This window comes from Mesoplodon densirostris, chromosome 15 (genome assembly GCF_025265405.1).
Source record: "Mesoplodon densirostris isolate mMesDen1 chromosome 15, mMesDen1 primary haplotype, whole genome shotgun sequence".
NCBI classification, from domain to species: domain Eukaryota; kingdom Metazoa; phylum Chordata; class Mammalia; order Artiodactyla; family Ziphiidae; genus Mesoplodon; species Mesoplodon densirostris.
This window is the reverse complement of record NC_082675.1, coordinates 86,645,639-86,672,662: the sequence shown is the minus strand read 5'-3', so window position 1 is coordinate 86,672,662 and position 27,024 is coordinate 86,645,639. Positions and strand designations below refer to the sequence as shown.

The window sequence follows — 27,024 nt, the reverse complement described above, 5'->3', positions numbered from 1 at the left end:
GTGGGAGAGCACCAATCACACACCAGAGCGGACTCTGCCATGTGGGTTCAGGACATCATAAGATCTGGGCAGCACAGAGCTCTGTGCGCTGATAAAATGCCAATAGCACTCGCTTTCAGAAAGAGTTTCCTCCGGATCTCATTTAATCTCAAGCTGGAAGACTCGGTTCCTTCCAAAGAACACTTTTTAAAACCAAAAATGATTCCTAAAGCACAGAAGAAAAAAATGATCTAGTCTTAAGCACCCTGGCAACGCATATTTCAGTAAATATAAGTACTTTATTGCCTTTTAGGTGGGAATTTGTGGGTTTTGTGTAAGGAAAAAAAATACTAGATTCATCATCAGACAAGAATTTCAGAGTTATTTCTGCATTTCTAAATTCTGAAGGCGTCTCATCTTGAGATGAGAAGGGATGAGATGGGGGGAGAAGCAGATTTATCTGCTGGATATTTCATTGCCTACCCCAATATTAAATTTTATGTGGGGAATCTAGGAGTTTAAAAGCTTCACATTTTTGTGTAATAAAAAAGAAATACAATATCCTGTTGCTGTGCGTAGTGACACTTTATGCAGGAAAGAAAACCGTTCTCCTTAGCTATTCTTTGAAATACGACCTACGACGTCATTTAATTTTTGAAAACCCTAAGGTCATGTAACACACTTTCTCTGTCATTTGTAAGTACATTAACTCAGTGGCCATACGACAGTGAAATTATGATAATGGGCTGCTAAAATGGATCGGGCAGGCAATGCATTTCATGTTAGCTTCAAACGACCATCAGAGCACAGCTCAAATCAAATATGACAGCAGAAAAGCACGGAGTTTACTTTTCTTAAAGTGTTTCTACTTAGTCAAGTACACAAGCATGACAAGTGAAAGGGACCCACCTTGGCGGTGAACTGCAAGAAAATAACCCCACTGAGAGATAAATTTCTCTTAAAAAAAAAATCCTCTCTTAAAATCACAGATGTCACATGAAGAGGAATGCAGAGGTCAAAGCAGGCTTCTTTCCAAAACATTTCTCTACCACAGGCCAAGATTTGGACAAGTGGGATCACATTCTGCATGGAAAATTGCTCCGTTAAATGAAAAATATTTTAAAACGGAAGCACGTTTAATGTATTCATTTAAACAACCTCTGCCCCTCCCCCCACCCCACATACAAAAAAACCCCTTCTTTTAGGGACACTTCTTTGTGAACTCTTTCCAAAAAGTAAGAAAAGAAAGAAGAAATAGGAACTAGACATGTACTTTTCTGTGTAGGGCACATCTCTGACAAGTATCTCTGAGCCAAAGATGCCAAAAGAGTTCATACCCGGAAATGTTTGCCCCTGCGCTTCAAAAAAACAAACAAACTGACTTGTGATGGAAGCTTAGGAATGACACTTTGTAAAACACATTTAAGGATGCATGTCCTGATGAGATTATCCTGATTTATTCCCAACATCTGGCATCTATGGAGCTCCCTTCCTTAGTCACGCTAGCTGGCCTTGAGCTTGGACCAGGTACTGTGGTCCTGATGAGTGTTTAGGAGATGCTGCCAGAAGAACCCCACCCACGGTGCAGGCAGTCACCCTGATCTCCGACCAACTGACCAACTGCCTACGTATGAGAATGACAATTCCTTTTAAATAGCCCTTTTCCTTTCTTCTTTTTGCTAGACTTTAAAAAGAAAAAATTCATCAGTGTAACAGTTCCTGGGAGAACTCTTAAGCATGGAGTTGATGACCACAAAAGCACAGAAACACCATCCGCATGCAAAAGTTAACTGGATGGCAGAGATAATGCTAAGATAATTATTTTGATAGAAGCCAGCCGAAAGCTTCTGTAGTGTATCTTACTATTCCTGTTAAGGGTGAACTATCCATTTCAGATAGATGCTATTCACAAACATATTTACTGGATGACATTTTGTTTTCTATTTCTTTCTGGAAAATTTTGTAATGAAAGCCAGGGCCTTTAAGAGGATAGCTAGCTAGGTAAGTTTTACTACATATTTCTGATTACTCTACTATAATCCTATAAATGAGCGGTAGTATGTAATCTTGTGACACAACATCTCCAGTGTATAAAACAGCATTGCACTTTAAAACAAGAGAAGAAACACAAAGGCTACTTGGGACTATTCTATGGTCAGTATCAGCTTGGGCTTCCTGCCGTTCTGGAGATGACTGACAATGGGATTTAATGGAGTATAACTACAGTAGCCTTGAGCAAAGATACAATTATAGCTGAAAAGCATCTTAGGTTCCTGACTGCTGCTGGCATCATGGTATAAATCAACAATTGCTTCTTCCCTTTTTCTCTGCAGTCCCCTCCCCTCCAAATTCAAAACACAGACTCCTCCAGAATCAAGAACTTGGTAAAAGGTCATTTTGTTTTCCTCAATAGCATAAAAGTGGCATACCTAAATCTGACATGCATACGCAAATCAGCTCAGAGAAACACTGATTTTCCTTCACACTGAATTATTGTATCTGCAGGAATGTTGATACAAACACCACAAGGAACAAAAAGCACACTCTCTATGGTTTAATTGCCAAGATGCAAACAAGAAACATGGATGTACTGAATACAGAGAGTGTCTCTTGGCTCCATAACTACAGTAAACCAGGTCCTTAACTCATAAATACCTATGTAAATTTATTTAATCGTATTAAGAGTTCAGGATGCTAACATTTGCTTGCAAGAAGAAAAGACTTGCCAAATATACAATATGGTGTCAGAAGAATATATTGATATTGATAACTTATTTATATTGATATTTAACATAACAAAAAGGTGTATCTCTGTAAGAGGTTAAGAGAGAAGAAAGGAGACTGAAGATTAAAAGCGCAGTTGGATAAATGGAAATGCAGTAGATCCTGCATTTACAGAACCTTCCGGTGCTCAAAAAGGCGTTGTAAGTCAGTGATAAAAGACGAATCTGATTTTGACACAGACGTAATGTTAGTTTGATAGATTACATTCCTAACAAATGAATTCATGCTCTTAATTTAAAAATAAAAAAAAACATATGACCACAAGTAATAGAGATACTCAAAATATTTAATGAGCCCGCATACTGAACGGCATGGAGCTTTCTGGAGCACACAGCTTCATCGTGGAGGCTGGGTAAAAGCCCTGGACTGTCATTAGAAACCTGGCGCTTCCTTCCTTCTATAGCAGGTCTGGCTGGGGAGCCTTGCACAGGCGCCACGGCCACCCCGAGTCCTTGTTTCCTCACCTGTGAAAGGGGCAGGGTTGCAGCCGATGACCCTTACAACCCAGTCCAACCAGGAAATGTCGTTGGAGTCTCTCGGAGAAGCCAGTAGCGCTACGCAAAGGGCAGTCGATGGACAAGGAGACAGGAATCCAGACGGGACGCGCGGGACCAGCTGTACGGACGCCCCCGGCGCTTGTGATGGAGGACCTTCTGCTCCCCAGAAGGAGGAGGGGCGGAAGGGCTTCCCGAGGGGACACAACTGAGCTGCCCTGGGAGGTTCACAAGGATTTCCAAAGCAGAGAAAAGGAGGAAGGCTGCCAAGAAGCGGGGAGCACAGGCAGAGGCCTGGGCGGCAGGGAGGGCGGGGCGCGTGGAGCCGGAGGCCGGGATGTATGCCTGATTCACACGTACGCTAAAGAGAGTCAATACTGCTTTCTCAGGTTCAAAAGGACAAACCAGACAGTACAGCCGCGAGGCAAAAGGACAATCTGGGGCTTCCCTGATCGCGCAGTGGTTGAGAGTCCGCCTGCCGATGCAGGGGACACGGGTTCGTGCCCCGGTCCGGGAAGATCCCACATTACGCGGAGCAGCTGGGCCCGTGAGCCATGGCCGCTGAGCCTGCGCGTCCGGAGCCTGTGCTCCGCGACGGGAGAGGGCACCACAGTGAGAGGCCCGCGTACCGCAAAAAAAAAAAAAAAAAAAAAAGAAAAAAAAAGGACAATCTGTGCTTACATCTTAAGCCCAGAAGTTACCCTCACTGCGTCTGTAGAGGCCGCGGCCTGTACAGCTCCTACAGAAGTGCTTGGCTTACAGCAGGTACTCAAAACATATCTGCTGCATGGATAAAAAAAAAAGGATATAAAAAAGCATATATTACTGTCTTCCATACAACTCAACATCGCACAGTAAACGTTCTAACCTTATTCCATCACTCCCGCCCCTTTTATTAAACAGTACAGGGGCTTCCCTGGTGGCGCAGTGGTTGAGAGTCCGCCTGCCGATGCAGGGACACGGGTTCGTGCCCCAGTCCGGGAAGATCCCACATGCCACAGAGCGGCTGGGCCCGTGAGCCATGGCCCCTGAGCCTGCGCGTCCGGAGCCTGTGCTCCGCAACGGGAGAGGCCACAACAGTGAGAGGCCCGCGTACCGCAAAAAAAAAAAAAAAAACAGTACAAGAGGAAAAATTGTTTCCTGGGGTAGATGGTGACCAGAATCTTCTGGTGAACTTTCAGGGGCCAAATGAATGCCTTCTGAAAAATCAGAGAGGCTTGTTTTATCGCTCTGTTATTCCAGTGTAAGTTTTCTCCAAAAATCAAAAGCCCTGGAAACACAGTTGTGCATCTCTCAATGGATCAGAAAGGCCACCGTCTCCTCAGGACCATCAGTTTCACCACCGCCCTGAAGTCACAGAGGCACAAGCTACACTCATCCCTCTGGGGGAGGATATAAGCCCATCACCCCAGCTCTTCCTTCTCGATACCGAAAACCCTGAGGGTTGGGTTTGAATGATGTCCAAGCCCCGTGTAAGCTGTAGCCATTTATTTGCTTGTTACACATTATTATTAAGTTGATCTGTAAAAAATCCTACGTGGAAATGAACATGCTCCCCTGCGTCAAAACTCCCATTTGACTTCCAAGCCCCGTGTAAGCTGTAGCCATTTATTTGCTTGTTACACATTATTATTAAGTTGATCTGTAAAAAATCCTACGTGGAAATGAACATGCTCCCCTGCGTCAAAACTCCCATTTGACTTCAAATCCCCAAAAGCAAGTCTTTTCATTTCAGCCAGAGACCCTGCAGCATTAAAACAATGCAACAGTTAGCCGTGCACTGCGATTTCCTCCTATCGGTCATATTTAAGAAGTGAATACATTCTGTGACTCTGAAATGAGAAGTTATGTTTTCAACAAGGAGAGGAAGAACCAGAAGCCTTGAAGAAAGCCAAGACAGGCTCCCAGCTTTCAGGGAAGTCCGAGGCACATGTCCTGCTGGAGGCTGTTCCGTGCTCTCTCTCCAGCTGTGCTGAAGCACTCAGGTGTCCTCACCTCCGGATGTCTCTCTGTGGTTGAGTTTATGGTAATGGGTGCATGGGTCAGGCCATGTATTAAAAATGCTAGCGTAAGCTGACAAGCGCTCCAACATTCTTTATAGATAATGTCTTTCTGTAGAAAGATGACTGTTGTCCTTCAAAGGAATCACCTGGGAAGCCATACATTGGTTACAGTGATGTTGTCATTTATCGCAGCATTTTGGGAACTTCTCTTTTGGCAGAATCGGTTAGCAAATCTCTTAAGAGAGAGAGTTTTCTTATTTATGTCCTAGAATATGTTGCACGCTCTCTCTCCTTTCTCCCTTCATCTTCCTACGTGGCCCCCGTGGCAGGCGCTAGGGTCATCAGCCAAAACTCAGGTTCATCTCCTGCGAGCACACTGGAGACCTGTACTTCTCTGCCTCCACGGGATCGGATGTGGCCAAGGAAACGTGAACAGTATATCACTTCTGCGTCACTTCCGGGGGAGCCCTTGGAGCCAGTATGCATGCCACCCACCAGGTCCCGCCACAGCGACCAGCATCCTCAGAGCCTCAGTGGAGGCAACACGCAGCACACGTGGAGATGGACATGGAGTTCGGAGTAGGACAGCATCCTCCGTCACTGAAGCCACAGAGATTTGGGGGCTGTCACTGCACATCCTACGCTGTCTGACACGCTGCTCTCCCTTCTTCAGGCCCCAGATGATCGAGTGGGGTTGTAGCGTCCATCACCTAACCTAAGCCACTCAGCAGGCTCAGGACACCCAGGAGGAGCCTCCCTTCCGAGGCTGGCTGAGGACTGAAGTCATGTGGGGCAGGGCGGTGGAGGGGGGCGGTACATCAGACCCAGATGGAGATTGGCAGCCGAGAGAAAGGACCACACTTTCGATCGACTGAAAGATTTCAATCCATTTTCCTCTGACATCAGAGGCGATGTAGAGACAGTAAGTACAGTGTAAAACAAAGAGATCCCCTGTCATCAGTCTGCCGTGGGTCCCTTTAAACCTGGGGCTTCCCTGGGCACACGCACATACGATGGCTGTACGTCGGTGTCTGACGCCTGGGCCTTTGATGAACGGGGATTATTTCAGGTCAATGTCCAATGAGGGAGCCACAGAGGCAAAGCCCATCAGCATCCACGGAAGCTCACAGTGAAAAGGCTAGGGTGGTGTCAATCCCTACCCACTGCTTCCTCTGCACACCCTCATAAACGGGGCTCAACAGCTGGCCTGCGTCTCTACAGCTCAGGACAGACAGTCTGAGTGCTAGGCCTAACAGTGAGGTCTGAGGACACAGAGGGAAAAAGAGGACCCTGTCCACAGACGCGGACAAAGATTCTGGCGACACTCTCCTGCGTTTTCCAAAGCCACTTACTGAGCTTCAGCAACTTGGTATCAGGTGACTCACTGCAGGAGCACAAGATGACAGGAAGGCTTTGTCTTCTCAGAACTCAAGGGTCGGATGTGAAAAGGACACACTTAACTCCTCTGAACACAGGACAAAATGCTGTGAGCACTCTGATAGAGGTGCAGGCCAGGAAAACGCAAAAGCAGGTGAACTCCTTACCTTGTCTAAGAAGATATAAACAAATGTTTGTTGGTAAAACTAATTCACGCCCTAATGACCGAAGGCCCAGGGGACGTGAGAAGCAGCAGGCCGATACCCGGGCTGGGACCCAGGAAGAGCCTCTGAGGCCCTCCCGCCCTCATCTGGGCCTCCACCCCTCCGCACACAGGACTCTGCCTGAATGGATAGGCTGGTCACTGTCAACAAAGCACAAAGCAGGTGTGAGGCCCGAAGTCAGGAGTATAAAGAGCTCAGACCAAGCCTGGGACATCTTCCGTGCTCAGTAAGTGGGTACGGGGACACCTTTCTGGAAAGCAACTTGGCAACTAAAGCTACACAAACTCTTTGACCCCTCAATACCTGATGGGGGAACATATCCTCTGAAGTGAAAGCATGCGTATGTTTACATCTTTATATCCAGCAGCATTGTCCGGGGTGTCCCAAAACCAGCCACGCCCTGAACATCCACCACAGGCAAGAGCTGACCCAACGTGGGCAGCCACACCTTGAAAGTCTAAGGGGAGACTAAGATGTTTCTCTGGAGCAATGATCATGATGGTTCCCAAGTGAGAAATCAAACTGCACGGTAATGGATTCCATTTTTTAGAAAAGGAAAACCCCATGTATAGTTTTCCACACTCACATACGAGCAAGAGAAAGATGAGGAAGATGGAGCCAGGCTGTTCTCGTTGGTTACTTTGGAGGTAAGAATCATAACTTTCTTTAACCATTTTTATTATGAATGTTAGTTCTTTCTTCATACACTTTTATTACTTAGAATAAGCATGGACTGTTTTTAATTTTTTTTTAATAATAAGTTAAGAACATGTGAATAAACAGTAGCTGACACTAACATCAGCAGCAGCACCACTGTCATTATCATCATCGTCATCATCATCATCACCTCGTCACCATCACGATCTTCACCATCATCACCGTCATCACCATCATCAGGACCATCACGATCGTCACCGTCACCACCACCACCCCCATCATCATCTTCATCACCATCATCTGTGAGTGGCTAGCACCGTTCTCCTTCCTGATTTTGACTATGAGCCCAGGTGAGGACAGAAATCCCAGCTGATCCTTCAAGACAATGTTTTTCAAACTGAGAGCTATAACTCATTAGTGGGTCATGAAATCAATCTAGTAGCATTTCTATAATGGAATAGACTGTAGTAGAAAACTTTAGGTAGCATCACCTGTGGTAAAAGTATGTATGTTTGTAATATACCGACACATATTTATCTATCACCATGGAAAATACATATATTAAGTGAAAGTCACAGTTCTAGGAGAAAAAAAATATCTTCCTTTTCCCAAAGAAAGAGGGCTTTAGCTTTCCTAATGAGAATGGTAAAGAGAAATCCCTTATATCTGTAGAGAATATTTATACAAATATAAAATTTTACATAAAATTTATCTAATCGTTACAGCAAATAATTCACATGCACACTTACTGAAAGCTACAGTTCTTAGGTTACATTTGGGATTTTAAGTCTGAAACAAGTGCCCATGGGTGTCAGACAGAAGCGGGAACACACGGGAGATGCTATTTCAGTACACAGCACACGTCACTGGGGGAGGGGGCCTGCAGAGAGCACCATGACAGTGCGCACCTCGTGTGTCCATCAACTCATCCCAGCAAAACCTGGGTGGCGCTCACGGGGAACCCAGAGGAAGGCCCCGTGCCAGCCTCCCTACCGCACCATCAAGTGGCAGACGCCTTGCGCCGCCCTCAAGTTAAAGAGCAGACAGGTCCCAGGAGAAGGCGCTGCTGCACGTGCTCAGCGAATTCCTCTCTCCCTGCGCAACCCATGCCGGCGTGCACTGGCCTCTCCAGGTGCCCCGGCTCATGACAACAGCAGCTGGCCCTTCCCTGGCCCTGTGTCCCAGACCCAGTGCTAAGCACATCGTCTGGCTTCAATCAATGACTCCGCACAACAACACATGATTTGCAGAGACAAAGAAAATATAAAGATCTGACTACAGGCTGGAGGTGCTCTGATATTATGCCTCCACAGGGACCCCAAATCAGACAGAAACCGTCCAGACTCAAAAGCAAAGACTTTCACTACTTTATCTCCAGATGTCAGCCTTTTGCTCCTGCTAACACAAAGCTTCTTAAGCAACTTGAGAGCAAGTTTTTAAAAAATGAACAATTCCCTAGATTAGTAACTCACTAAATATCCTCAATCAATAACCCTTAAAAACATTTTTTTCCTAGAAAACACTTGCTCTTAGGAATATGTTAAACTCTCACTTCCTGGGCTTTGTCCTAGTCAAGATTCTGGAACGTCGACTGAACTGTGTCTCTTTTTGGCACATGATGAGAGGAAGCATGGTTTAGAACAGCAATAAAAAGGACCCATCACTTAAAAAAAGTGGAGCAGCTTCTATTTAAATTAAGGGTTTTGGTAAATGTTTCAAGTGAATTACTGCAAAACAGAAGAAATCACATGCTCTTTGGGGTCTTGAGTGATCTGTCAAGGCAGGAGGTTAGTTCACTAATCATCTCTCAACTGAAGATCAATTTCATCAAGCTCTTTAACTGTCTTAAGTCGGCAACTCACAGTGGCTTGGATCCTCCCATCAGGAATGCAGATAGAACAGGGTGTTTCATATACATCTCTGAGGCAGCAAATATACATTACCATTATTTTCTGATAAATAGGCAATAAAATCAAGTTATGTAGATATTTTAAAAGAATAGCATTTCCCCATAAGTCTGTCATAAGTAAATTACTTCATCTGAAATGCCACAGCTTAAAGATAAACACAAGTCTTAGTTGCAAGCATTAAAAAAGCCTCCACTGACCTCACTAGCTGTGTTTATATGTAGGCAAGGGGTGGGTACAATGCACAGTATTTCTGTATTTCTGTACCTACATTACATGTGTTGCTTTAGAAATTATCCAAAGGTCCCATATTGCATAGAATCATGGAAATTACTAAAAACGCTAAAAATTTCAAACAGAATAACATTTACTTAGAGAAGAAATGAAATTTTTCTCACAATTCTCCCACCTAATTCATAAATCACTAAAACATGATTACATAGTGATGTTTCTAGAAGATTCCAGTGAACTGTCCTCAAGTTGTCAGTTCTGGCTTTCATCCTAGTCACTAATTCACACATAGATATCAAGAAATCTCTCCCCTCCCCATCTTGTGGTATTTTTAAAAAGGAGAAAGTAGAAACTATCCCGTAAAGGCAATGATAATATTATAGCTTACTTTAACATCAGGGAAAGTTGACTCGACAAGGGATCTCGAATCACCAACGCACACATGACCTACCATAGGTCACGGCGTTTAGACATTTCTGTGACCCACCTTGTCTGCTGTGACTAGACCTGCAACACTGTGATCAGTCTGAGTTCTGGTCTTTAAAGACTCAGCATAAACTATGAACAGCCACCCTGCAACCAGAAGCAACTTTGTTTTGCATTTATGTTAAAAACAGAACTTAATCGATAACGTAATGATACAATGGCTATCGATGATAAGAAAGACTACTTTGGAAAATGAATTCCTCTTAAAGAAATCATACTTCCTTAATGATTGCACAGTTATAGTGATAACAGGTCATTTTTGAAGAACTGTTTTTATTTAAACTTAGAGATAACAGTTTCCATTGAAATACACTTAGTTGCCTATTTAAAGCTATTTGAGCTTCTTTATGCACTGAGGTGTTACTGTTCATGCCTTGGCCAATATCCCTATGAAAACAGCTTCCAAATTAAATTCCTAACAAATTAGGTTAATAATTCACCTTTATTAAGTAACTTAATTTCTTTAGTGAACAATAAACAGTTATTATGACATTTGTCCAGGACATAAGTACACCTTATTTTTCTTCTCTGTTCATTCTCCTCCCTGGCACAAGAAGTAAAATACTCACCCAAAAAGGTGGTCTATTTGTGGTCTCCTGTTTTTGTAACTGCAGCATCACTGCAATAATTCCATTGTGTTTAGTAGAAATTAGACAATTCACATGGCTATTCCTAATGAAAAGTAATTTCTTTGAAATATTATAAACTGGATTTTACACAGGTACAAAAAACTACGAGTAGCGTTTTCCTAATATTATTTTTAGATACTGCTATCATACATCAAATCAAAAATGGTTACATTTTAAGAAGTAACAATTGGCTTATATTGTATCCCTAGCTATGGTAGGAAAAAAAAATAAAAGATCGGTTAAAATATAAAAGTTATGTGTACGTGTAAATAGCAAGTTACCTGCGTTTAGCATATTTGTCTCCTGTTGAGCTAAATGTACACTGTGGTCAAGTTGGCACATTAAGCCATATCTCCCACAGTCCCAACAGGCAGTACAAGCAGCACCCCACCTCCACCGAGTGTGAAAATGAAAAACGGGGCGGGGAGGGGGGTTGAACAGGAAGACGTGAGTGCAACCAGACCTACATATGTTGAAACAAAACAGTGGCATTATCCTCTCCAAACACAGCATCAGAGAAAGCATCTCAGATGCAAGAGGAGGAAGAAAGAAAACATACATATCAGAAGAACAGAACCAAACAGTTCCCAGCCAATTCAACTTTAAAATATATATATATATATATATATATATATATATACACACACACACACACACACACACACACACACACATATACACACCCATTACAACAGATGCAGAAGGTAGGCTTAACCATTGGGAAATTATATGTAAAAATGTTTCCCAAAAATACATGAAGAATTTACACGGTCAGTGATTTAAAGGACAATGGTGAATAAAACTACAACTCTTTAGAACCCAAGGGGAGTCATTTGGAGAGGCTGTTTTCTGGATAGTTGAAGCTTTACCCGTTTAAACAGAATTTTATAGAAATGCTTAAACACTGGAAAATCTGTGTCAAATGTACATACTTTTGCATTATTTAAAGCATATGGTACACAATTAAAATTTTCCTGGCAACTAGAAATGAAAACCGCGAACCGTCAGCAACAACCACAAAGGGGTAAAGCACTATATTCCATTTCTAATCAATGGCCTACAATGCTGTGTTTTCATGTTTTTTACTCTTTTACTATAGCTTTTCTCCTTTATGCTCCCTGACCATTAGGTCTTTGCTATCACTTCTCACTGCTATCTAAGGTGCCTTTTCCCTACTTCCAATTTGCTACTTTTAATTTGCAGTACCCTAGAACAGATATTCATGAATACCAGAGCTACATGTAACAGCAAAATAAAATGTAAACACTGAGTGAGGACCTGAAGATATAGTCTATGAATAAATATGTGATTCGGTGCAGGGACTTTTGAGGCCCAATATCCTTCTATCCTTGCCTATTCTTAGCTCTGTTCCAGAAAAATAAAGATGGTAATTAATTGGTTTCCAGATAGGTGAGGCTTTACTGTGTTTCAAAAAAGATATATACATTTTAAGGAATGTCTCAAAGCTTTATTTACGTACATGTGATCGAATTAAATTCTCCTTGAGTCCCTTATAAAGCAGTAAGCATTCCCTTTTCACAGGTGGAGGTGAGACAGGGTGGTGGGAAGGGACCCAAAACATATTATAAAAGCAAACACAAGAAAGTCAATTCCAAATTACACTGTATCCATATAACACAGTAAGATTTAATTTTCACTTTTAAAACCAAATAGAATGAAAAAAGGAAAATTATTTTACATCAGGTTAAAGATGACCATGAGAAATTACCCCAAAGAGGTAAATACTGCAATAGATGTTACCCCAGACCCAGGCCCAGAGGCTAAAGGATATCTAGATTATTCAACAGGACTTAGGAATGGGCAATGAAAAATAGACACAACAGATACAAACCCATAAACACACACACAAATACAAACCCATGTGGTTTTATAAGTTTTTAAAGATTTATTCACTATCACCAAATAACACAGAAAAAAACTGGTAAGTCTATTATAAAGTGGGACATTTGGACAATAACTGCCAAAGGCCATCCCTGAAACTAAAGACTGTGGGTAAATTAAGAAAATTTCACTATTAACACACTTTTAAAAAATCAGATCCTCTCCCTCACTTCCTAAACCCCCTATCTAGTGGGCGGGTTTTGTATTCAAATATAGCCTTTCTCACTGTTTCACCATGCCTACGCCCCTTTTCCTGTCAATTCACTCTGAAAAGACTTCACTCTTGAAACCGCCAGCCTGCACAGACTGGATGATGGTTTCCTCTGGTCCCTGTATCTCGCTGACTCTCTACCGGCCCTGGGAAATCTCTGCTCCCCACCTCCATGACCAGCACTCTTCCTGTGCTGCCCCTGTGCCGGTTGTTCTTAATCCTCAATGATTTTTGCCGAAGATGCTTTAAGCATCCTTCTCAGCTGATATTTGATTTTTTTTAAATCAAAAGAATTCACCATTGATTCATCCATGTTGAAGAGCTACAGTGTTTTTTCAAAACAAAAAAGCCACATGAGAAGGTAGTAATAAAAAAGTACTCAAAGCTAGGTTGTAACTACTATATGTAAAGGTCAAGAATAGCATCTGCTAATATAAAAAGCTCATTAGACAGATATCAAAAATCAACAGCATTTCGATACACCAATAGTAACCAGTTAAAATATAATAGAAAAGTAACTCCATTCATAACAGCAATAACCAATAAGTAAATGAATAACCTAGGAGATAACATACATAAACAATGTGAAAGACCTATGTGAAAAAAATCACAAAACTTTATAGAAGCAAATAAGACTTGAATAAATTGGAACCATACCACTCTTATTTTTAGAATGGGAAAATTTTAATGTTAAAAAGAGGCTGAGGATTCTTGAATTAATTTATTATTTTAATATCATTCCAGTCAAACAACCTGAAGTAATATTTTTTAAGCCCAGGAAAATGGCTCTAAAGTTCATCTAACACAGAAGGATAGAAAAAATACTCTTGGAAAAAGAAGAGTAATGGAGATGGATAGAGAGCTATGGATAGATTATTTTTAAATGTATTATATAGCCACAGTAATTAAAATGGGGACTATAGGTCAGGAATAGACAGATTTTGCATGGCAATTAAAGAGGAAGTTGAGAATCACTCCCAAGTAGGTATAAGAAGTGAGTGTACGATGAAGGAACATTTAGAACACGCTGTAGAAAGGACAGATTTGCCAACAGATGGAGCTGGGAAAATGGCTATTTGGAAAAAAAATAAAGTTAGATGCCCACCTTACACCATACGCCAAAATTCATTTCAGATATACCAAATATTCAAATTTTTAAAAATGAATCCATAAAAATACTAGAAGAAAACAAAACAGTATTTACATAATCTTGAGGGTTGGAAGGCGCCTCTTAAACATTACTTCAAAGGCAGAAACTATGCAGGAAACGACCAGTTAAACTATAAAAAAAACAACCCAGTACATCAAAAAATGCCCTAACCCAGAGAAATATACACTGCTGAGGGGTATTGGGAATGAATACAACCTTTCCAGAAGGCCAGTTGGCAGTATACGTGCCCAGATAATTCAAAACAGCCAAACCCTTGACCTGGTAATTCGACTTGCAGGAATTTATCAAGGAACTGATGAGGCTATGGCAAAGATAGATACACATACAAAGTAATTAATTACACAGTTGTTTATAACTGTGAAACTGAGAAGGTACTGAATTTCCAACAATGGTTGGTTTCTCAAATAAATTGTGCAGATCAACAAAATGGGATACAATGCAGGTACTTAAGATGACAAAGCAGGTCTCTATTGACAAGGGAAATATCATGTGCAAAAAAACAAGCTATAAAAGAAAATATGTAGGAAGAAACCACCCTGGAAAAAATACATGTATAATATGTATATGTATATATTTGCAGAGGAAAAGATCCAGAAAAGATATCAACTTTGGGTATTTCTATATGATAAGATTGCAAATAAGCTTCATTTATTTTTAAATTTCTTTTTCTACGTTCGAGTTTTTCTAAAATAAATATGCATCACCGGCATAGTCTTAAAAGGTAACAGAAGAGGGCAAAAACATCATAAACTATTTTTTTTAACATCAAACCAAAGGAAATCATCTGCTACTACAGAAATACTAGAAAGATGAGTTAACATCCTTGTTAGAGCTTTTCCATATTAGTAAGAAAATAAACGAACAAAGCAAAAGAAAAATGAGCAAACAACATGGGCAAATAATTCAAAAAGGAAGAGAGACATTTAAAATGGAAGAATATTCACCCTCACCTGGAACACAAGAAATGCAAACTAGAACAAAGTGATACTAGATACTACTTTGCAGCTACTAAACTGTCAAAGATTACAGAATTAAAAATACCCACACTGACAATGGCTCAGAGTATGAATATTCCCATGCACTGTAAATGGAAATTGATTCTTTTTTTTTTTTTTTTTTGCGGTACGCGGGCCTCTCACTGTTGTGGCCTCTCCTGCTGTGGAGCACAGGCTCCGGACACACAGGCTCAGCGGGCCCAGCCGCTCCGCAGCATGTGGGATCTTCCCGGACCGGGGCACGGACCCATGTCCCCTGCATCGGCAGGCGGACTCTCAACCGCTGCGCCACCAGGGAAGCCCCATTGATTCATTTTGGGGAGTGCTTTGCGATAGGTACCAATGGTTCACTAAGCAAGGCCAAGTCAAGAAAAAAAAAATTACGTAAAGAAATCAGCATGAAAATGTATAAAATAACATGTAAAAAGCTATTTACCATTTAATGAGTGAAAAATTAAACTGATAAATACTACCATCACCCCATTTTTGTTTAAAAAATATATATGGAAGCAAAAAAATATCCTGGAGGAACTCAGATAAGAATGTTCATAGTAGCCACAACTGGGTAGGGTAGTCACGAAGGATGCTTTTGGGTTTGTTTGCTTGCCTATATTTTCCAAATCATCCATATAACATGAACACTCCCACAAAGAGGAAAAACTACTTGGTAATGTGGGAGTTACTTCCCCATAATTTTCTCTCAAACTAAAAACATAAAAATATGGCTTCTTCACCAATGGACTTTACCAGTAAACAGAAGAAAACATAGACCGATGGTAAAAGCAAGGTAATAAAGACCACAACAATGACAGAGTCTGGTCCAAAGAACTCGCAGCAGCTATAAATTAACTGTCACGCCCTCATTGCAGAAGTGCTTCACCTGCAAATGTGCCAGGACTGGGGCCCCTTCAAGAGACAGACGGTTGGGGAGTCCGACATCTGCCCTATCAGCTGCAGGACCCGTCTGGGGTCAGGCCTCTCTCAATGCCCTGAAGGAACCCCACTGAGGACTCCCCACTTCCCTTCCATCCCTAAATGCCATGATCCCAGCATCACTGATAATGCTGAGTTACCTGTTCAGTGATTTGTTCAGAAAGCATCTCTGATAGAAGCATGTTAAGCCCTCTTAGGAACATACTCCCTTAGCCATGAGCTAAGCCTGGACCCCTCAGGTGACAAAGGCTTCTAAGGAGACACAAGTGCTCTGTGGGCCTTTCCTGGTGGCAACGTTCCTCCAGGAAGGAGGGAATCTTGGCAGAAGGGTTGGTAGGAGTGGAGGGCTGGCTGGTTTGTCTGCCCACTTATCCACTGGCCAAGCGGGGTCCAGCTTGTGTCGGGCACCCCCCAGGGCCATGGAGGGCAGAGGCAAGGCAGCCGTCAGCCTGGCAACTTACATGGACACAGTGCAACACGGCAGAGCTCGGGAGCAGAGTGGGCACTGGCCACCGCGTTGGGAGGAAAGACCCCTCGAGTGGCAGGAACTCAGCGCTGAGAAGTTCTTCCAGGCGTGGGCTGGCGTGCGGCCCTCGGGAATGGGGCTGCAGAAGCCAGGTCTGGAGCTCACTGCTGACGGGTGGAGTGCAAGGCAGAGCCCCGTACAGAACAGAATCTGCTTCTCACCCCGCCCCTACCCCGCAGAGAGGGGCCTGGGCAGGACACAGTCATGTCCCAAGGACCCCCCCCACAGGGATGTGGAAAGGACCCTGGGGCCCTTAACATTTGCTAGGACTGTGTGTTCCCATGGGACGGTGCCAGGGGAGGGACAGTTGAACGGCTTGCCTGGCATTAAGTGCTGGTGACCAAGAAAACGGGGGTCCCTGCAGAGACACTGCAAAGACGGCACAACCAGGACCAGGAGACCCAGGAGACCCAGGATGCAGCGGAAGGCAGGCGCCAAAAAGGCCTGAGCTCTCACCCTTAAAGAGGCCACAAGCGGAGAAACAGGGCAGGCAGAGGAGGCTCCCTGCTGAGCGGCCCTGTCTGTCCCCACGGCTGGGCGCACTGCCTACGAGCAGGTGACAGCCACTGGTCTTCACACCAGACCTTCCTCTCCCGCTCATTCAAGAAGCTGCGGGCACGGGGCCGGTCCCCTCCCTGCTGGGAAGCACAGACACACCCTCCAAAAGAAAAAAGGTTTGTCCCCAAGACCCTGGTTTATGACTCCCTGCTTCTTACACCGGATTTCTGAATCCTGGTTTCTGCTGCTATTTCTGAACGACTTGCAAAGAAATTCTCGGCTTGGTCACACATAACGCAGCAAGGAATTGCAGAACCTCTAGAACGAAGCTAAATGATCACACTTTGCAAAGCTGGACACACACTAGACAAGTGTATGATCGTATTACTTACAGGAAAATATAATTAGGCAAGTAAATATATATATATGTATATACCTATGTCATATTTAATTGAAACATTAGCTTCTTATAGAATATGTACAAAGTGGATTCCAAATGAGAAAAGAATATTTTTTTAGAATTTATTGTTTCTATTTTCTTTTACTTCAAACCCCCCATCAACGTGGGCCAATTAACTGTCAATTGTATTAACAAAAATATGTTTATATTTTCAGTTTCCACTTTTCTGAGGGCATCATTCATCTATCTCATGGTAATAAATAACCCTTTGGATGACATATGATGATAAGGGAGTATCCAAATAATCCCAAATTAATGCCTGAAATACACACATATTTTATAGGTGAGCATAAAAGAAATAAGTGGACTAGAATCTACTAATTTGTATACTAACCTAGGGATGAATACACTTCTATTACATTCCACATGCAACTTCATCGTGTATTTCTGCAGGAAAAAAAGCATTCATTAAAAGCCAGCAGAATTATTAAGTTGGACCCTAGTAAGAATTTTACACTTGAACTAGAATGCAATTATTGAGGCTGCTGATATTCTGACGAGCTACACTGCTGACATTGCCTGCGAGCATGACGAAAATCGTGCCTGTCCAGGGGATGCAGATTTTTCAGTATTAGAAAAATTTTTGTAACATATTTTTCTTATACATCCTCACAAATGTTCTAGATGGTTTCTATTATTCCAAATTTCCTCCAAAAAAAATGTATTTGCCTACGGCCCTTATCTTTATATTTTAGAAAACCGTGTTTTGTTTTTCTGGTTTTTAAATGCAATCGGGAGCCAAGGATTTACTTTCACTTTGCCTGCACTATGGCTCTGAATAAATAAAATCTTTAGTTATTACCCTTTTCCGTTAAAATGAACAGGAAGTAAGAAAACAGTGATATCTAAACATTTCAAAAGAGCACAGCAACAAGTACATTTAATGATAAAGCCACTGATGATATTTTTCACACTTCAAAAGACGGACAAAGCTGTTTCACTGCTCTCTCTGTGTGTGGCTACCCTTCTGTTTCTCCAGTTATACTAAATACAGAGAATATCAGTAAAATGACGAAAATGGCGGCACCTCTATCTCAGAAAAGTGCTTTTTACTGCAAAAGCCTTAAAAAGGCAGGCGCCCGTTCTCACAAACAGAATGAGGGGGAAAGATGTTTTCCAAAATGAATTTTCAGGGGATAATTCTTTTCAAAGTAAGATAACTTCAGGGTTGAGGCAATTCTGCAACTGAATCTAACATCTGTTTTAAGTCGTAAAGGCCATTCGATTTTGTGGGTTGTACAATTTGCTATTTAACCAACTTTCTACAAAAGCGTGGTGAAATGGCAGCTTTTAAACCAAGGGCACGGCCACTTCGCTGGCTGGAAGGGAAGGCCCGGGGGCCTCCAGGCAGGAGAGGCCAGCGACAGGCTGCACGGCCCCCAAAGTTGGGGCAGACGTGACTTCGAGGCTCTGGGCTCAGGTCACGTCCACTGTGTGGCAGCTTCCTGGCACCTGCACCAAGGTGTTTTATCTGTCAGAAAACACTGGCATTTGGCAAAAGTGGAGAGTAGTAGATGGTGGGCTGACGTAGCTACTAAAAAGAAGCTATGAGCTTGTGCACCATCTATACCACCAAAATACTGCAGGCTCCAACCAGGAATAAATCCTCTGGGCCCCTCACTCCAACACCTTCCAGCAGGGCTCAGGACTCCATTGCTGTGAACGTTCTTTGGCCCACAGCAAAAAAAACATTGACAAAATTCTGCTTTTCAGACCGTTATTGTCTCTGTGTACTTGACGGCAGCCTTTAGAACTTCACCTGCTAGCATGAAATTCTTGAGCTTGGGTGAAAAGAGAGCGAATATGCCACATCTCAAGCCCCTCTTCTGGAGCAGCAGCAAATCAAATTATTTTTCAATTAAACTAGCTTTGTGCTTAAAAGAAAAAAAAAAAAAAGGCTATGACTCTAGTTTTTTTTTCCCCACACAGAGAAAACCAAAGCCATCGCCTCTCCTAAACCCCATGATTCGGGCATAATCTAAATGGCTTAGTATTCTTGGATAATACAGCTCATAAAATTAAATCTCCTATCAGAGATTTCAGTATCACTAACTGTGCTCTGAACTCACAGGCAGTCCAGTGATGGGAGCTCTGCATTTGGATGGCCTTTGATGGACCTGACGTAGGGCTCACACACTTTCTCTCTCTCTCTCTCTCTCTCTCTCTCTCTCTCTCTCACCCAGCCAGGTCTATGTGTGAAGACTACAGGAACCTATGATACCCCATCAGGGGATGAACAGAGATCTGGGGCTTCCAATGTCACCTGCCCTTTCCTGAGGGAGGAGGGCCCCCTTGAAGAGCACAGCACCTCTTCTTTTCCTTCCTTTGCCGTAGGACACACACAGCAGTTACACTCTCGCAGGCCGTGCAGTGCCCTGCACAGCACATACATCTCAGCCGGTTTCCTCCCAGGGATCCAGTCTTCAGTAGGAAATGCCCAACTAACAGATACTCTGTGCTGGACTTTCCCTTCAAAACGTCTGGTTTAAGAGACGCAAAATCAGAAACACCCATCTTGGTGGAATACAGACCTATAAGGCAAGGATGCTTCAGTAGCTGGGGGGCGGGGGGGTGGATATGCAAAGGGGTGTGAGCACATGTTTGCGGTGGCGAGGAGGGGGCCTCTCATGACACCGAATCCGCTTCAGGGAGCTGTGTCAGTACAAGTCAGGGTCAAGGGCTGGCCGAGATTTAACGCGCAGAATAATCAGCGCACTCAGTATAAGAAAACACCACCTCTCTTCTGTTACGTCCACACGATGGGCGGTGGGAGACAACTTGATATCGTTTGCTACATGCCATGACGATGAATAATTTGCCACAAACACTGCCTGAAAGTCCCCTTCTAAGCAAGAGGCTCCCCCTCCCAGGGAACTGTACGCTCGCATCTCTGGTACAAGCCCTGATAAGACAAGAATTTCCCAGACTTGAACTACAGATTCTGTAGTTTCAGTAAACAAATAGTATAGGGCCAAAGGGGGCAACTCCTTAAAATAAAATAAATCAGAAGAAAATGAGAAACCAAAAAGGCAGCAGTTTTAGAAACTCCGTATCCTTACGGTTATCATAAGGAAACGGCTCAGGTCTACAGCAACAGCCTCTAAAAAGTCCTGATGTTTTCTCTTTAGCAGAGTGTCATACCTTTTAAAATGAAAAGCACGATGCAGTGTCAAAAAAGAGCTAAGAAGGCATTTTAAATATCAATAAAATAGTTTAAAATGAACACTGACATACCCCTGAAAATGCGGGGGTTTCTGTAAATGTCTTCACTTTTTTTTAAAAAGAGACACACCCGTACAGCATGCTTTCCTGTTTGTCTCCATAGCTTTAGGTAGCGCCAGCTATGTTCTTGAGTCCAACTTCTAAAAATACCAGTGTGGAATTCACCACCTCCTTACTATTCTCTTTTTACCTAAAGGCGAAAAGTAAATCCAGTTTCTCTTCACTGATTGTAGGCCTGGTTTTCATTTGTGCAGTAGTCCTTTTGATAACAATGCCTAGTTAAAACATCCATTAAAAGTCTGTAGCAGGCATTTAATGGAAGGAAAATCTAATAGGGTTCCACTGAAACTCCTTCATTAGCTTTGAAAAGAGTTCTCTCCTATAGTGCTGACAGACACAGACAGACAGACAGACAGACAGACACACACACACACACACACACACACAAGGGAAATGGAGCCAAAGAGAGACAGAGACAGAGGTGAGAGAGAGAGAGGCGCGTTCACATATTTAGGGGTGGATTATAAATCTTGGAAAAGAATTAGGTCGAATATTCTTTGCTTTTTCTCGGCTACCTAAACCAACTCTTCCTAACTGAAGAGCTCATGCTGTAACTCTCACCTGCTGTCTCCAAGCCGTAAAAGGAAGACTCACAGGAACACAGGGCTGAAGTGAACACTGTTTGAGGCCATCCGAGCTTGGAACACCCGAAAACATTCTCCACCAGGCAAAAGGCAGGACTGAAACAGGCCCGAGACGGGCAAAGCAAAATCTCCAGGAAGAGAGGCTTGAGTGCCGTGTTCTGACCCACAGCCCTCGCCGTCCTGGAGGAAACTGGCTTCCAGTCTGCCTGCTGGGACTCGGGCAGCGCTCAGCTCATCCCCCAGTCAACAGAGGAGACAGGCCAGGCCGGCGTGGATGTCCCTGTGGATGCTGTGCCCCAGACGGCAAAGTTCACCCCCCAAGGGCGCGGGGGGTCGGAGTCCAGGGCAATGCCACTCCCTGCCGTCAGCCCCCCTCCTTCCTGATCTGACACACACAGTCCGACAGGCTTCAGTCACCCTTTTCCTAATGTACAGCCCACACTTGCTAGAATACTTCCTTCTTTATCAGGAACTTGTCTTTTTTGGGTTTTGTTTTTGTTTTTCTTTTTAATTAATGTATTTATTTATGTTTGGCTGCGTTGGGTCTTCGTTGCCATGCGCGGGCTTCTCATTGCGGTGGCTTCTCTTGTTGCAGAGCACGGGCTCTAGGCGCGCGGGCTTCAGTAGTTGTGGCTCATGGGCTCTAGAGCACAGGCTCAGTAGTTGTGGTGCACAGGCTTAGTTGTTCCGCGGCATGTGGGATCTTCCCGGACCAGAGCTTGAACCCATGTCCCCTGCATTGGCAGGCGGATACTTAACCACTGCGCCACCAGGGAAGCCCATCATTTTTGGTTTTGATGTGGGGGGGGACCCTGGTTACCAAGCTGTATGGGTTTCCCGTGGTCTCACCCCAGCCCCACTTTTTCCACAAGCCCTGCTACTTCCGGAACGCACATGGTGTGTTCCAGCTGAAAGCCGGCACCGAGACCCAGTTAACAATTTCAAGAAAAGGCAAAACCATCCAAGTTAAACTCAAAGGAGAACTGTGTACTTATAAAATACGTTTACAAAAAGCTTTTTGGACTCTCAAGCTAATTGAGAGTTGCCAGTCAGAAGACTTATGTTACAGATGAAACTGTATGGTGCCTGTCTGTCATTCTCCTAAATCCGAAGATTCCTCAGCCATTCCTACTGATTCTGCTAAAGGCCGCTGGGACATGGCAGGGAGAGGATTCCCTTCCAACCGCCACTTACAAGGACAAATGCATTTTATTCACCCTTCAAATGACCTACAAGATGCCTGCTCCACAAAGCCCGCTGAGCATCCCCCAACCCACCCAGACAAGAGGCATCCCTTTTGGCTTGGACTCCCGCTAACAAGCTGTGTGGAAGTCCCCTGTACCCTGTATCACTTCCCATGTTATTAAGAGACGGATGTGCAGCCTCATCTCCCCAACTCAACCTGTGAGCTCGCGGGGTGAGGTCCAGCCTGCTAATGTCGCGTCCCTCAAAGGGTTTCCTGGACACAGTGGAACCTCCAGAATGGCTGTCAGAAGAATGGGCTGGAAGTAATCGGGCTACGTCACTCGTGTGTGATGAACGCCTCGTCCAGAGGTGGCAAAAAGCCCCAGAAGAGTAAACCAGGCCTGGCGGTTACACCCCCCAAGGCCAGGGGCCCAGCCAGCCCAGCCCCCCTCCCGGCTGCGTTCCCGGCCCCTCCCTCCACCAGGCCTGCCCTCCTGAGGGGCTGGATGGCAGCCCTACCCCTGCTGTCCCTGGTGTGCAACCCCGGGGCAGACGTGCAGGGGGAGTGACACACGCTTGCTGGCGAGGCCCCTCGTGGCAGGACGGAGACACGGCCGGGAAGGACAAGGAATGGGACCACCAACACAAGGGACACATGTGCCTGAGAATAAGTGGGAGCCACTGAGAAGCCCCTGGGAGGCCGCGGGTCCGGGCGGCGGTGCGGGTTCACCAGCGTTTCCATCTCAAGTCGCTGTGCTCCCCAGAGATGCCCACACCGCCTTCACCACCGCATCAAGCAGCCCTCGCTCCATGAGCATCTGTCCTGTGGGTGCGGGCCCTTCCCCGGGACAAGGTCACAGCCGTGTGACGTCCCCGACAGGGTAGCAGACAGCAGCTTCCACGCCATAACCCCAAGCGAGGAACACGGTGGGGTTCGGTCCTTCAAATGCCATGGCAACGGACTCAAGGTGACTGATGCTACACCCACTGACCGGCCTCAGTGTGTTTCATGAGGTTTCACGCGATCACGGTTCTGCACATTTCTCGGGGAGGAGCCCTCTGGAGGCCCTTCCTTTTTGTCACCATCCCACTGGGTAGAGGTGCAGACTCCTCGCAGCAGATCAGGAGTCACCTGTTGATACAAAAGTCCCCATGAGGGCCGGTGGTTCCTTCCTGTCACTTTGGGGTTGGCAACAGCCATGTTCAAAACACCGAGTGGACTAGATGTTTCTGTTAGTTGGCTATGATCAGCCATCGCTATTGGTTATCAATATCGGATATTTACAAGTCGTCCTGAGCACACATGCGACTTCTCTAATTTCATCTGCAGTTAAAAGCTGTTGCCCGATGATAAGACATACAAGTTTCTCCTTTGGTATCTACAGTGGGTTGACTAGGTCCCCCAAAATCCATGTCTTCCCAGAACCTCACAAAGTGATGTTATTTTGAAACAGGGTCTTGGCAGATATAATTAGTTACGCTGAGATAAGGTCATAAAGATTAGGATGGGGGGCTTCCCTGGTGGCGCAGTGGTTGGGAGTCTGCCTGCCGATGCAGGGGACACAGGTTTGTGCCCCAGTCCGGAAGGATCCCACATGCCACGGAGCGGCTGGGCCCGTGAGCCGTGGCCGCTGAGCCTGCGCGTCCGGAGCCTGTGCTCCGTAACGGGAGAGGCCACAACAGTGAGAGGCCCGCGTACCGCAAAAAAAAAAAAAGAAAAAGATTAGGATGGGTCCTAAATCCCATGATTGGTGGACCTTATAACAAGAGGAAAGAATACACAGACACACAGGGAAGAGGAGGCCATGTGACGACAGGCAGAGATTGCAGGGATGCAGCCACAAGCCAAGGGACGCTGAGGTCTGCCAGGAGCCATGCGAAGCTGGGAGAGATGAGAAAGGATTCTTCCCTAGAGCCTTCAGGGGAAGCATGGCCCAGCCAGTGCCTTGATTTCGGACTCCCAGCCTCCAGAACTATTAGAGAATAAATTTCTATCGTTTTAACTACTGGTTTGTTTAAGTACTAAATTCCCTCTGGTTTTAATTTTTACCTGTTTGTTATGAGCTTCACCGAATAAGGAAGAAGACAAAGACGTTAGGTTAGAGAATTACAAGCAAAATGGAGCAGACGGTCTGGTCCCCACCATCCAGGTGCAGTGTCCCACCTGCAAGCACACACCTCTGTGCTTCCTGACTCGGGGGGAAGGGGGCTGTCAGTGTAGACCTACCACCCCTGCCCCCTTCAGTGAAGTAAGTGCCACCCAGCTGGGGCACAAGAGCCAGCCTGGGTCAGCAAATCCTGACCTGCAAGCTCATGACAGAGCTAGAGCTTCTAAAGGGGACAGATGGGGACAGAGGCAGGAGAGAAGTGGCACAGGAGTCAGCAGCAGACCACCCCCCCCCAGAACCTGGAACCCACAAACTCAAATGCCACAGGACACTAAGGTGTGTCCTGGAGAGGTGACCCATCTCCCTGCGGAATGTGATGTGTCCCCACATCAGAGACAGTAAGTACTCAGTCAGTCTCTGTTGATTGCTGAGGGGGGAAGACTGTCATTGGAGCAGCCACCCAGAGAAGCCACCCCAGCGGGGGCACGTCCTTTCTGACAGGTGCAGGTGTGGAAGCAGGCGTCACACACTCGCTGAGCGGTAAGCGCTGTCTTCCGACATCCAAACGCTCACTTAAACCCAGGAAACACCCAGCACGTGAGCTGCTGTTCTGAATGCATTCATCTAAAGAGCAGGTCTGGGCTTCCCTGGTGGCGCAGTGGTTGAGAGTCCGTCTGCCGATGCAGGGCACACAGGTTCGTGCCCCGGTCCGGGAAGATCCCACATGCCGCAGAGCGGCTGGGCCCGTGAGCCATGGCCGCTGAGCCTGCACGTCCGGAGCCTGTGCTCCGCAACGGGAGAGGCCACAACAGTGAGAGGCCCACATACCGCAAAAAATAAATAAATAAATAAATAAATAAAGAGCAGGTCTGACTGGCTGTTAACAATTATTGAGTGACTCCGAAGATCAAAATTGAGTAGGTCTGTGTTTTGTGATGGCTACAAAATTGCGGGTGGGATCCTCTTGTTGAGATGACTTAGGACAGGGGAGAAGAGGGAGCACCAGGACACAACGCTACAACCCTATATCCAGACAGGACGCTGTGTGCGACCAGGCAGAGCTCCAGGTGAGCCCACAGGAGGCCTCCACCAGGGGAGGTGGGACCCTCCAAATCAAAGAGGAATCTGTGGTGCTTCGGGCCAGGGGTAGGTGGAAAGAAAGAGCGTGCTCACGGGAGAGAAAGCACGGAGCACAGCGGCCCGCACAGAGCCCACGCAGCACCTGCGAGAGGGCGGCTCTTCCAGGACTGAGACAGAAGGCGGAAAGATGCTCAGTGACCCGCCCTTTGGATATTCATGGGACCCTAACCATTTGCAAACCATGAAGTTTCTTAGGAAACCTGTAGCACATTAAGTTTCACCCACATCTAAATATTTCATAAAATTTCCAAACTTGGCCAAAAAAAAAGAAGTGGCAGTGTCTTTCTCTCTTTAAAAGCCAACTCACTGTCCTTGAAATTTGCTGAACCATCACTTTCAAGGAAGAATGATGCATCGAAAACCAAGTACAAGAGAGGAAAGGAGAAGATGGACAGTCTTTGAAAAAATTCCATATTTAGGGTGGCAGAGAACGAGTTTAGATTTGCTTGGTAATGCTACAGTTTACTTTTGTCAATGTTAAACTCTGCAAGGATATTTCTATTTCCCAGGGTCGAAAGTTCATAATTTATCTTGGAGGGATAAACTCTTCCAATGGGCTCCAGGAGGGACGTCAAGCACTTTAGTCCAAATTTTCTCCTATTCATAACACATAACAAAGAAAAGCAGAGACACAAACAACCACACCCTGCCACAGGCTCAGGACCGTCAACAAACACAGGGCTTCTCAAACCAGGGGCAACAGTGCTGAGCTTTCTCCCTGATGTTCACGGAGCATTTTCCTCATGTTTACTGCTTTTGAGCCTTTTGCTTCAAACATAAGTGTGTAAATCCCATACAAGGAACAAGACCCCACTTTAATCTCATTCAAAAACATATGTTCAAGAGAGTGAGAATTTTTTTAATAACCAACCATTTACCATGAAAATTTAATTCAGCCATTTAAATTTTGTATAAAAACTTCATTTTATAAGTTTATTATTTTTTATAATTATTTCATAATTTTATAAAAATGAAATGACATAATAATTTGCCTAATCAGCACACAGTCAAGGTGGCCCTATTCTTCCATAAGGAAATCATCACATGACCATACTTCTGAGTGGTGGGGGAGGGGAAATGCCAAAAAAGTGTCTTTTAGGGGTTCGAAGGGAGCTTAGCTTCAAGGTGCCCTTGAAATTTTAATCAAAAAACAAAATAAAACATTAGCACCACAATATCAACTACTCATCTAATTAAGACCATTATCCTACCAGACGAGGATCTGAACAGGGGGTGTGCCACGACGCCGATGAAGCTT

At 44.6% G+C, this 27,024-nt stretch overlaps 1 protein-coding gene across 1 annotated transcript in view; it reads right to left on the bottom strand.

Annotated features, from left to right (window-relative positions):
- Window positions 1–27,024, bottom strand: part of TSHZ1 (teashirt zinc finger homeobox 1) — a 75,338-nt gene that overhangs the window by 21,749 nt on the left and 26,565 nt on the right. The window lies entirely within an intron of this gene.